A 9,778-nucleotide genomic window follows, 5' to 3' on the forward strand; every position below is an offset into this window, starting at 1 on the left:
TTATCTCACACAGCATTCCTAATCTTTGGAGTGTTTCATAAAACTCCCATAAACTTTGAATTTTTTTTTGTCGTATCCCCCTACATAATATTTGTAAATAACTAAAATTTTATTGAGAGATAAAAAACTTAAAATTTAGGGGAGAGTATATTGTTGAGTGTAAATGATAAGTGCCATTATTTGAGATTTTTTCACTCAAAGATATTTTTTTGTCAATGAAAAATTTGTATTCATTTACCAAATGAGAAGTTTATATACATCATACAAGATCAGTCAAAACTAAAAACTCATCTCATGATGGTGCACAAACAAACATGCACACAACCAGCTGAATTACAATTCTCTGATTCTTTCCTTTATGTGAACCATGTAATCTTCATTCATGATTTTTTGAAAAGATCAATAGAGAACTTGATTGCTCTGAACAATTCCTCAGCATGTCTGATTTTGCTTTGAAAAATCCTTAGATTTCTTTCTTGCCAAATGAAGTATACTGAAGCAGCGAGGACCAATCACTTCAAATTTTCCCAGAAGCCCTTCTCTTTAGTCTGAAGCTATATCAATCGATAATATTATCCCAATCACAGTACTTCAAGTTAAACTTCAACCAATCTATCACCATATTCCAAACAGCAGCTGAGAATTGACATTCAAAAAATAAATGGTGACCAGATTCTTGTTGGGTACGTAGAACACAATACACATTGATTTGTGTTGAGTATCCTCATCCGACATAATCTATCTTGAGATAATAATCTTGAATGTGCAGCTAATCATAAGACGAATGAATGTTTGGGATAATGAATGCTATTCCAAACAGTTCCAGCACATTTTGCTTGATTAGTAGAATGAGTAAGAGACCTGTAAACAGAGGATAAATGCAATTTACCACCAGCACAAAATTTTCTAGTTATGCAATGCAAGTTGCTGATACTCCCATAACTTGTAATCAACACATCTCTAGCTTTTAGAAGCTGTTTCCACATCCATGAGTCATTTGACTTAATTTGTACCTGCCAAATATCACTAGACTGTAAATAATTCCCATGCACCCATTTAATCCACAGGTGGTCCTTCTTGAGATGAATCATCCACAACAATCTAAGAGCAGCAAAACAATTCCATGTTCTTGCTGAGAAAACACCCAAGCCTCCAAACTTTTTATCTTGACAAATCTTCGACCAGGAAACTGAAGGGATTTTGTGATTCCAGAGAAAGTCTGTACACATCCTGTCAATTTTGAAAAGAATTTTGCAAGGTAAAACGTAGTTTTTTGTCTAATAGATGTGGATACGCAATATGACATATTTTATTAATTGCAGCCTCCCAATATATGATAAAGTCTTCTTCTTTTCTCAATTTTGGAATTGCTCAGATATTTTACTGATTAGAGGAGAACAATCCAACCAAGATAGTTTTTTTTGTTATAAGAGGCATACCCATATAACTAAAATAACTCAAAGATATTTTAGTTATGTACAAAGGTAGATGGGTTGCTTGAATAGTAATAATATGCCCTTAAACATTCAATAAATTTTATGTAATATTTTAAAATATCAATAGATTTAATTATTGCACATATATTTTAGATATCATTTCTATAATTGTTATAGTATTCATATAAATTAATTTGCTAAATCATGCACTGTGATTGTCACTTGCTTGGAGATATGATCTAACTTAAAAATTTCTTAAAGTTGTGTTTAATCTATTACTAGTAAAAGATAACTTTGTTATAACATATTATTATTTGTGACACCGACATGTAAAATGTGATGGTGGGTCTCAACCAATGGGAATAGGGATTCTCTGAGTGTATGTTATAAGCATACGTTGTGATGTGTGTAGCACTAGGCCGTATTTGAATTCTTTAGAATAAGTCACTTAGGAGATGGAGAATTCAAATTGTGACATGGTGCCCTTTTTTTTGGTCAATGAAATATTTAATTCATTCACTAGTATATGAAAGGAAAGTACATCATGATACTCAGGAAACTGAGATTACGAAGCATGATTAATAGGCTTCCTTAATATTTATAGAGAAGAATCCATTCTCTATTTTCATCCGATGTTGGGCTGTTGAGGATTATGTACAAAATGTTAGTTTTTATTTTCCTAATCAGCTAATCAACACTTTTGTTCTTTAGCTTGAAAATCCTAGCATTTCTCTCACTCCAAATACTGTATATAGTTGATGATAGAGCTATTCTCTTAACTCTCTGCTTGAAACCCTTTCCTCTTAAATTGGAGCAATACCAGTTTAAAATGTGTTTCCATTCACAAGACCTCCATCTGAATTGTAGCCAGTCCATTACACGAGACCAAACCTCTCTTGAATAACAACATTCAAAAAATAAGTGGTCCCTGCTCTCTATTTCTGTTCCTGTGCATAAGCTGCATATATTGTTATTCATTATTCTTCTTCTAAGCAATCTATCTTGTGTAAGTAATCTATCTTACACAGCTAACCAACTCACAAAGGAGTGCTTAGGGTAGCTCATACCCTCCCAAACTGTGTTATGCCATGATACCATGCTTGATGCAGGGGAGAGAGCAAGATAAAGAGAAACTAAGTGGGTTTTTGAGTTTTTGGAACAAGAGCTTATTGAAAGCACCCTAGAGGGAGGGTGAATAGAGTTTATGCTAATCTAATCTGATTTAATGCTAATTAAAATTAATTAACAAATATCCTAACAAATTAGATATGCAACAAGATATAAATGCAAGGATATACAAATATAAACAAGGGTAAAAAAATAGTTGACAAAATAAGCAATGAGAGAATGGCAATAAAGATGAACAAAAATATAAGTGCGCCAAGCCAAACTCAAACAAGAAAAATGAACACGGAGTTCGGATCTTTCGTACTACGTCCCCGCTCTCCATTCTTGGGGAGAGTCCACTACACAACCGAGTTTTTAACGCTCACCCAAATAACGTTTACACCTCACACTCAGTTTTCTAGTTCACCAAAAACTTTACAATCACTCAAAATATAAACACACTAACTACCACCTCAAGTGTTGGTCTCTAGCCCGTGTTTTCCTCAAGTGTGAGGAATTATAACCTACCTCTAGGCGTTACCACCTATCTCAGTCCTCTTAGGACGACCCCATCTCTCACCACACACTCCTCTCGGTGTACTAGTGTAATATAAAGTGAACCTCATAATAACAACTCTCAATACAATGGTTGTTCTTTAAACAAGGTGAGAACTCAATTACACCTAACTCTAAGTTACAATCTCACAACCCCAAATATACTATGAATAAAAATACTAAGAGCTCAATGTGAGTGTGTATAGCAAAGAGATAAATCAAAACTAAACTCAATGTAATTCTAGCTAATAGAAATTATAATCAAAACAAATAAAGAGCTAGTTTAGAAATTATTCTCTAAAAAACAAGATGGAGAGATGGAGATTAAAGCTCAAACAATAAAGATGATCTCCCCCACTTGTGAAAACTTCTTCACAAACCAATCAAACACTAAAACAAACTTAAAAACCCTTAAACACACTTGTAAAACTCTTTTAAAACTTTTCTTGGATAGTTTTTGGTCTGAGGTATGAGGGGTATTTATAGGGACCCTAAAACATAAGAAAATAAAAGCAAAAAGACCAAAAACCCAAAACAAGATAAGGCTGAAAAAATTAGCCGTTACAGCATCAGTCGACTGACGGGTTTCATTAGTCAACTGATAAACTAACCGTTATAGAAATTTTTTAGCTCATCAGTCGACTGATGACCTTATCAGTCGACTGATGACCTTATCAGTCGACTGATGACCTCATCAGTCGACTGGTCAGTCGACCAATATAAAAACAGAAACTTTTGACTATTCTAGACATTTTCATCAGTCGACTGAACACTTGCATCAGTCAACTGATAACACATTATCAGCATGATTTGAATAGTAAAATTGATTTTTGAAGTGCCTTTAATAATAGCAAATAAATTTCAAAAAATATAAAACTTTAAAAAATATTTATAAACATGTTAATGAACATGTTACAAAAAGAATTTTTGGAATTGCACTTCATATTTGTGAAACGAGAGGACTAGCTTTGATAGCTTGATCAGTTTTTCCCCATAAGAAATTTCTACACAATTCATCAATTTTCTAATGAACTCTTATAGGTAATATATAGTTGGATGTCCAATATACTTGAATTCCTAAGATTGTGCTTTTTATAATTTGTAATCTCCCTGCATACGATAGTTTCCTGTGTTTGATACAAGCCTGAAATTGATCTGTTACTTTGTTGAAGAGAGGAGTGAAATCCAAATATGATAGCCGCTTGCATATTAGATGAACACCAAGGTATCTTATGGGCATAACTCCCTCTGCGAATCCCAAATAGTTATTAATAGAGGATTTGATAGATTCATCAAGCCCTCCATAGAATATTGAACATTTAGCTGAATTAGCTTCAAGACCAGATATTGTGCTGAAGTCACAGAAGCATTGATGAAGCCTTCTCACAGAGTATAGATCACCTTTGGCAAATAAGAGAAGATCATCTGCAAAAATCAAATGTGTGATCTTAAGCTTTCCACATCTTGGATAAAATTTGAATTGTCTTTCTTCTTTCAACAAGTCCAAACTTCTTGGATAAAAACTGAATACATAGCATATCCCTTTATTGGAGTTTGTAAGATAGTTGAAATAGTAGGTATAATATTGGCATGTTTAGTCCACATCTTAAAGAATTTAAAAGGCTTCTTACCTTGAACACAATTATCATAGATTAAGACCAGGCCAGGGGAATGATATGAGAAATTAGCAGCAAGAATTCCACATGGCTAAAGTTGTACATGTGCATCCAGGAATCATAAATCAAATCTCTATCTAATCTACTCCAAACTCTTGAGTTTGAAGCTTGTTTATTATTCCAGGTGAAGAAGCATCCTTTAGTTTTAAGGTGGGAGAGATGACAATCATCTATGAATCCCCTGAAGTCCCTGGTGTCTACCTCTGAAAGTATAGCTCCCCCTAATTTTTCTTCATTACTAGTTATAGCATTGAAGTTCCCACTAATAGCCATGTAACATTACCAATAGATTGATAAATTTGTGTGAGATTCAACCATAATTCCTTCCTATCTTCCAAATGATTTTGGCCATAGATAGAGGATATGATACAATCAATTCTCCCATCCACTGATTTTGCTTTGCAAGTTACATGTTGATCTGAGAGATTTTCAACTTGAACATCCAGAATTTTTGGATCTCATAATATCAGAATTCTAGCTTTAATGGAGTTATTTGCATTAGAAATCCACTTCTAATTTCCAGCAATCTTCTTAGCTATAGCTGGAACCATATCAATCTTGATTTTTGTTTTAAGAAGAGCAAGAAAAGACAAATAATATTGCAAAAGATGATGCTTAACCAAGTTGTTTAGAGGATTTGTTCAATCCTCTAACATTCCAAAAGGACCAATTCATAAGTTTATCCCTCCCCCTCTATCAATAGTAGAGGGATAATGTTCCAAGCTATTGAGATATGCAAATGAATTTCCAGGAGTGAATTTCCTTCTTACACTGTTGTTTTGTACTTGTGACCAGGAGATATCATCTAGTAAAGAGCCTTTGCAGCTAACATTACTACAAAATTTTCATGCACACTGATTCTGGCCATGCACAATATGCACAGAGTTGTTTACTACAGAATCATAGTTTCAATCTCTTTTAGTTCATTTACAGGTTTATGAACATCCACCGCATGCACAATCCTGTGCTTGACCACGTTTCCAGAGTTCTATGGTCTGGACACATTCTCATGAAGATTTTGCAAATTATTCTGATCACAAATTCTAGAATCACCCAGTATAGCATTTTCCTCCTATTTTTCCTAATTTCCTTTATTCAGATCAACATGATTTGTAATTGTTTTTTTCTTTTGTACCCATCTTTGTGCCTTGGGAAATCTTTTGCAAAACATTGTATCATGACCTACTTGCTTACAACTTTCACACCGTTTAGGCTTCAATTCATAAATCACCTTTTGCTTGACCATAACACCATTAGGGCCTTGGATGAAAATTTGATCAGGAAGTGGAGAAGACATGTGAACTTCAACAAAAACTCTAGCAAATGCCAATCTTTGTCTATTTGTTGTGAGCTTGTCAGTGGCTATTGGGCGGCCTATTAAGCTAGCAATTTTACTAATTCCCTTAGAGTTTCATAAATTGAGCCTTAAAGCTGGAAATTGAATCCACATTGGGTAGACACAATTATTAATTCTGTCAATGTCTTCCTCATTAGACCATGTCTTTAACAGAAGAGGTCTAGAACATAAGAACCATAGACCATTTACAAGTATATCATTCATTTCAACCTTATTTTTGAATTTGAATAGAAAAACCCCTGGTTTAAGAGGACTAGGATCTGAATTCAAAATATTCGCCATTGGTATCTTTTCTTCTCTGCTCTAGGACCCGTTGACCCCATTAGATCTGAGATGAATCCATAATCGTCTTCAACAAAACTAGTGTCAGAATGATTCCCTGGAGGAGAAGAACTCGAATTAGAAGCTCTTAATCTAATTTCTAAGATTTTGTTTCCATTATTTCTATTTTTTTGCCATCTAAAACTCGGCGGGGGCGTACGATAGCAGTACAAATCACCCGCTAACTTATGTCATGAGAGCCGCCCTTTTTTCTGACATGGCCCCCTTTGCCTTGATGATATTGTCATTTTCTATTTTGTAATTTAGTATACTTTGATGTGATTGTTAATCTTGTTTAGCAAGTACTACACAACTTGAAACTTTGAGTTACTAGATTTTATTTAGGGAAATACTGGATATCTCGATAGGATCCAATATGCTCATCATTATGACTTAATTTATTTTGTATTCCTATAAAGTTATAAAATTCTTGCCGACATGTGGTTTTGAAAAATATTTTTAAAAATTTATTTTCTTATAAAAATAAAATATTTTGATGTTTTAAAATGATTTTTATTTATGTTCATGAAATTTGTAATTTAGGCATGATCAAATAGGTGAATTATCGTGCTTAAAAGATTTACCTAAGATAAATAATAGTGGTGGGGGTTAAATGTAATATATTATTTTAAATAATTAATCTCATTGGTAGAGCTTTTATGAATAGTTGGTCAGATAGAGATTTGACTGTTAAATTAAAATTATTAATTTGATTAATAATTGGTTCTCGATATGGGAGCTAATTGTTCTCACTAATATCACTAAAAGACGTTTACATGCAATACAAATTCTATTATATCATTAATTGTTATGGATAGAGTTTTTGAACAATTTTATTCTATCTATAATTGTTATGTATAGAGCTTTGAACAATTGTAAATTGTTTGGAATTAAATCTATGAGGCTAGTCTAATCTTATATATAGGGTTCATATGTAGCCTCATGAAGACATAGAAAAATCTTATGAAGGGAGATGAATTTTTTTATTGATCTTGGGACATATTATTAAAAAAATTCAAAAAACGTTTTGGGTATTCTTCTAAATTTAATTAATTTTGATTAATCTACATGATGTGCATATTCTGCCATGTTGTATGGTATGTTTCATTCAGGTGTTAGTTGAAATAAGATAAAGATTGGAGGGTTTGCAAGAGACCATGTAGTTCAGGGGGTTTAACTATGTGAGATAAACAAAGTTCAAAAGGATTATATGCGATACCTCCCAAAGTTTAAGGGGGTTTTGTGAAATTAACCCAAAGAAAAAGTTAGTACATGCTTGAAGAGTGTGTTATTCTCCGTGAGTAATATCGAAAGGCTTTAACTTAGAAATCATCTTCTACCGACAACAGTGTTTCTAAATGCATTTTTATGCCTATCATGTATTTTTATTTTTATCCAAATGAAGGTGGGAAAAGTATTGAAGAGAAATAAGTTTGTGCCACGCGCAGTATAGACTTGCCTTATTTGTAATTACTTACATAAGTATCATGTTATATTGCCATGGTGGACGGCGTCGGCAAAAAATATATATTTCCCGACGTTTATAATTAGCGTCGCTAAAAGTGTATATTTTTAGCGACGTTTTAACTTAGCGTCGGTAAAAGTTATGGATTTCCCGACGTTTTTTCATTTTCGTCGGCAAAAGTATAGCTTTTTAGCGACGTTTTAGGATTAGCGTCGCTAATAGTGTGCATTTATGGCGACGTATTAAACTAACGTCACTAAAAGTGTTCTTTTCCTAATGTTCCTCCTTGGCGTCGCTAAAGGTTACATTTTTTACGACGCTTCTTCATTTATCAGCGTCGCTAACCCTCCCCTCCTTGGCGTCGCTAAAGGTTACATTTTTTACGACGCTTCTTCATTTATCAGCGTCGCTAACCCTCCCCCCGAAATTTTCCCCACTCGTACAGAGGAGGGAAAATTTCCCCCATTTATTTTCACGAAGAGCTAAAAAACCCCACCCCCGTTCTCTCTCTCATCAGAAAATTCCCCCGTTCTCTCCCTCTTCCTCCTCTCATCCTCAGCCATCTCTGCTCCCTCCTTCACTCGTCATCAAGGGCGGAGGATATTTTCTCTTTGGGCTGAGAAGAAGCTAAAGAAGGTGGAGGAGGAGGCGGAGGCGATCATGAAGGAGGGCGAGGAGGTTGTCGAGAGGAGATTTCAGGTGCGGAGAAGGGGATCGAGTGGTGGAGGAGAAGATCACCATCAGTGAGCTAGGGTTGTGCTGGGTGGCGGCGGGGGGTTGTGCAGGCCGGAGTGGTGGCAGGAGCGGAGGCGGTCGGGGTTTTGGTCGGAGTTTCGGTTGTTAATGGGATTCTTGGTCCTGAGGGAAAGAACCCCTGATTTTCCCTCTTTTGCGGTCATTTTTCCATCTCTTTTTAAAGTTTGATGTATTGAATGGAAGTTTAAATCTGTGGAATTAAGATTGTTTACTTATTTAATTGCTATGTTTTGCATTTGGTGCCTTTTATTCTTTGTAGTGAGAAAGCAATGCGATTTGCCCTTAAGATGATGAAATAGTTGCGAAGGAAAAGGAAAATGCTGGTTACATTATTTTCTTCTTCCTCTTCTGTGTTCTCATTCGTTCACTTACTTATGCTCTAGCCAGAGAACCCCTATTAAGAAACTGAAGTTGTGCATATTCTAAGGATGTTAGCATCTTGTGTTATTTCTAGTTCCTTCTGGGTACATGCAAATACAAATGCAATTGAAAAGGATACAATATATAAACCTTCGATATAATTCTCATTGTGAATTTTTGTGATCAAAGTACTTCATTGAAATGATAGGCTCCATAAACCATTGACATCCACATCATTTTTTGTCTCCTTGTAAAGGTTTCACAAACACAGTGAGAATTTGTAGGCATAAAAGTAGATATTTAAGATAATGAGAAATTTAAAGGACAAGGAAAACATTTTAGTTGATGACACTTTAGATTTAATAGGTTATCTATTAAGATTCTTGTTTAGAAATTAGTATTTTACTTTTAATTCCAGCTTTTGGAGGGATCGAATGTGCAAAGAGTTAGATCTCGAAAAATTTCAGACAACTTTGGGTTGTTATCGATGAATATGGACAAAGTATGGCCATTTCGACATGAAGTTGTGCAGCTCGGATACACGAAGCAGACTTGACACTTATAGCTATAGACATTCTTTCCTATGTACCTGTTTTGATATCTCAGTGTATCCTGTATGTATCAACATGCCTATGTTTGTGTCTGTGCTTTTTCGAATCCAACAGATATCTTTAGGAGTAATAAATAAGTCACCCAATTGAGCTGAATATAAAGAAGAGGTACATGAATGTATTACTAATGAGAT

The sequence above is a fragment of the Asparagus officinalis genome, chromosome 8, assembly GCF_001876935.1.
Source record: "Asparagus officinalis chromosome 8, Aspof.V1, whole genome shotgun sequence".
NCBI lineage: Eukaryota > Viridiplantae > Streptophyta > Magnoliopsida > Asparagales > Asparagaceae > Asparagus > Asparagus officinalis.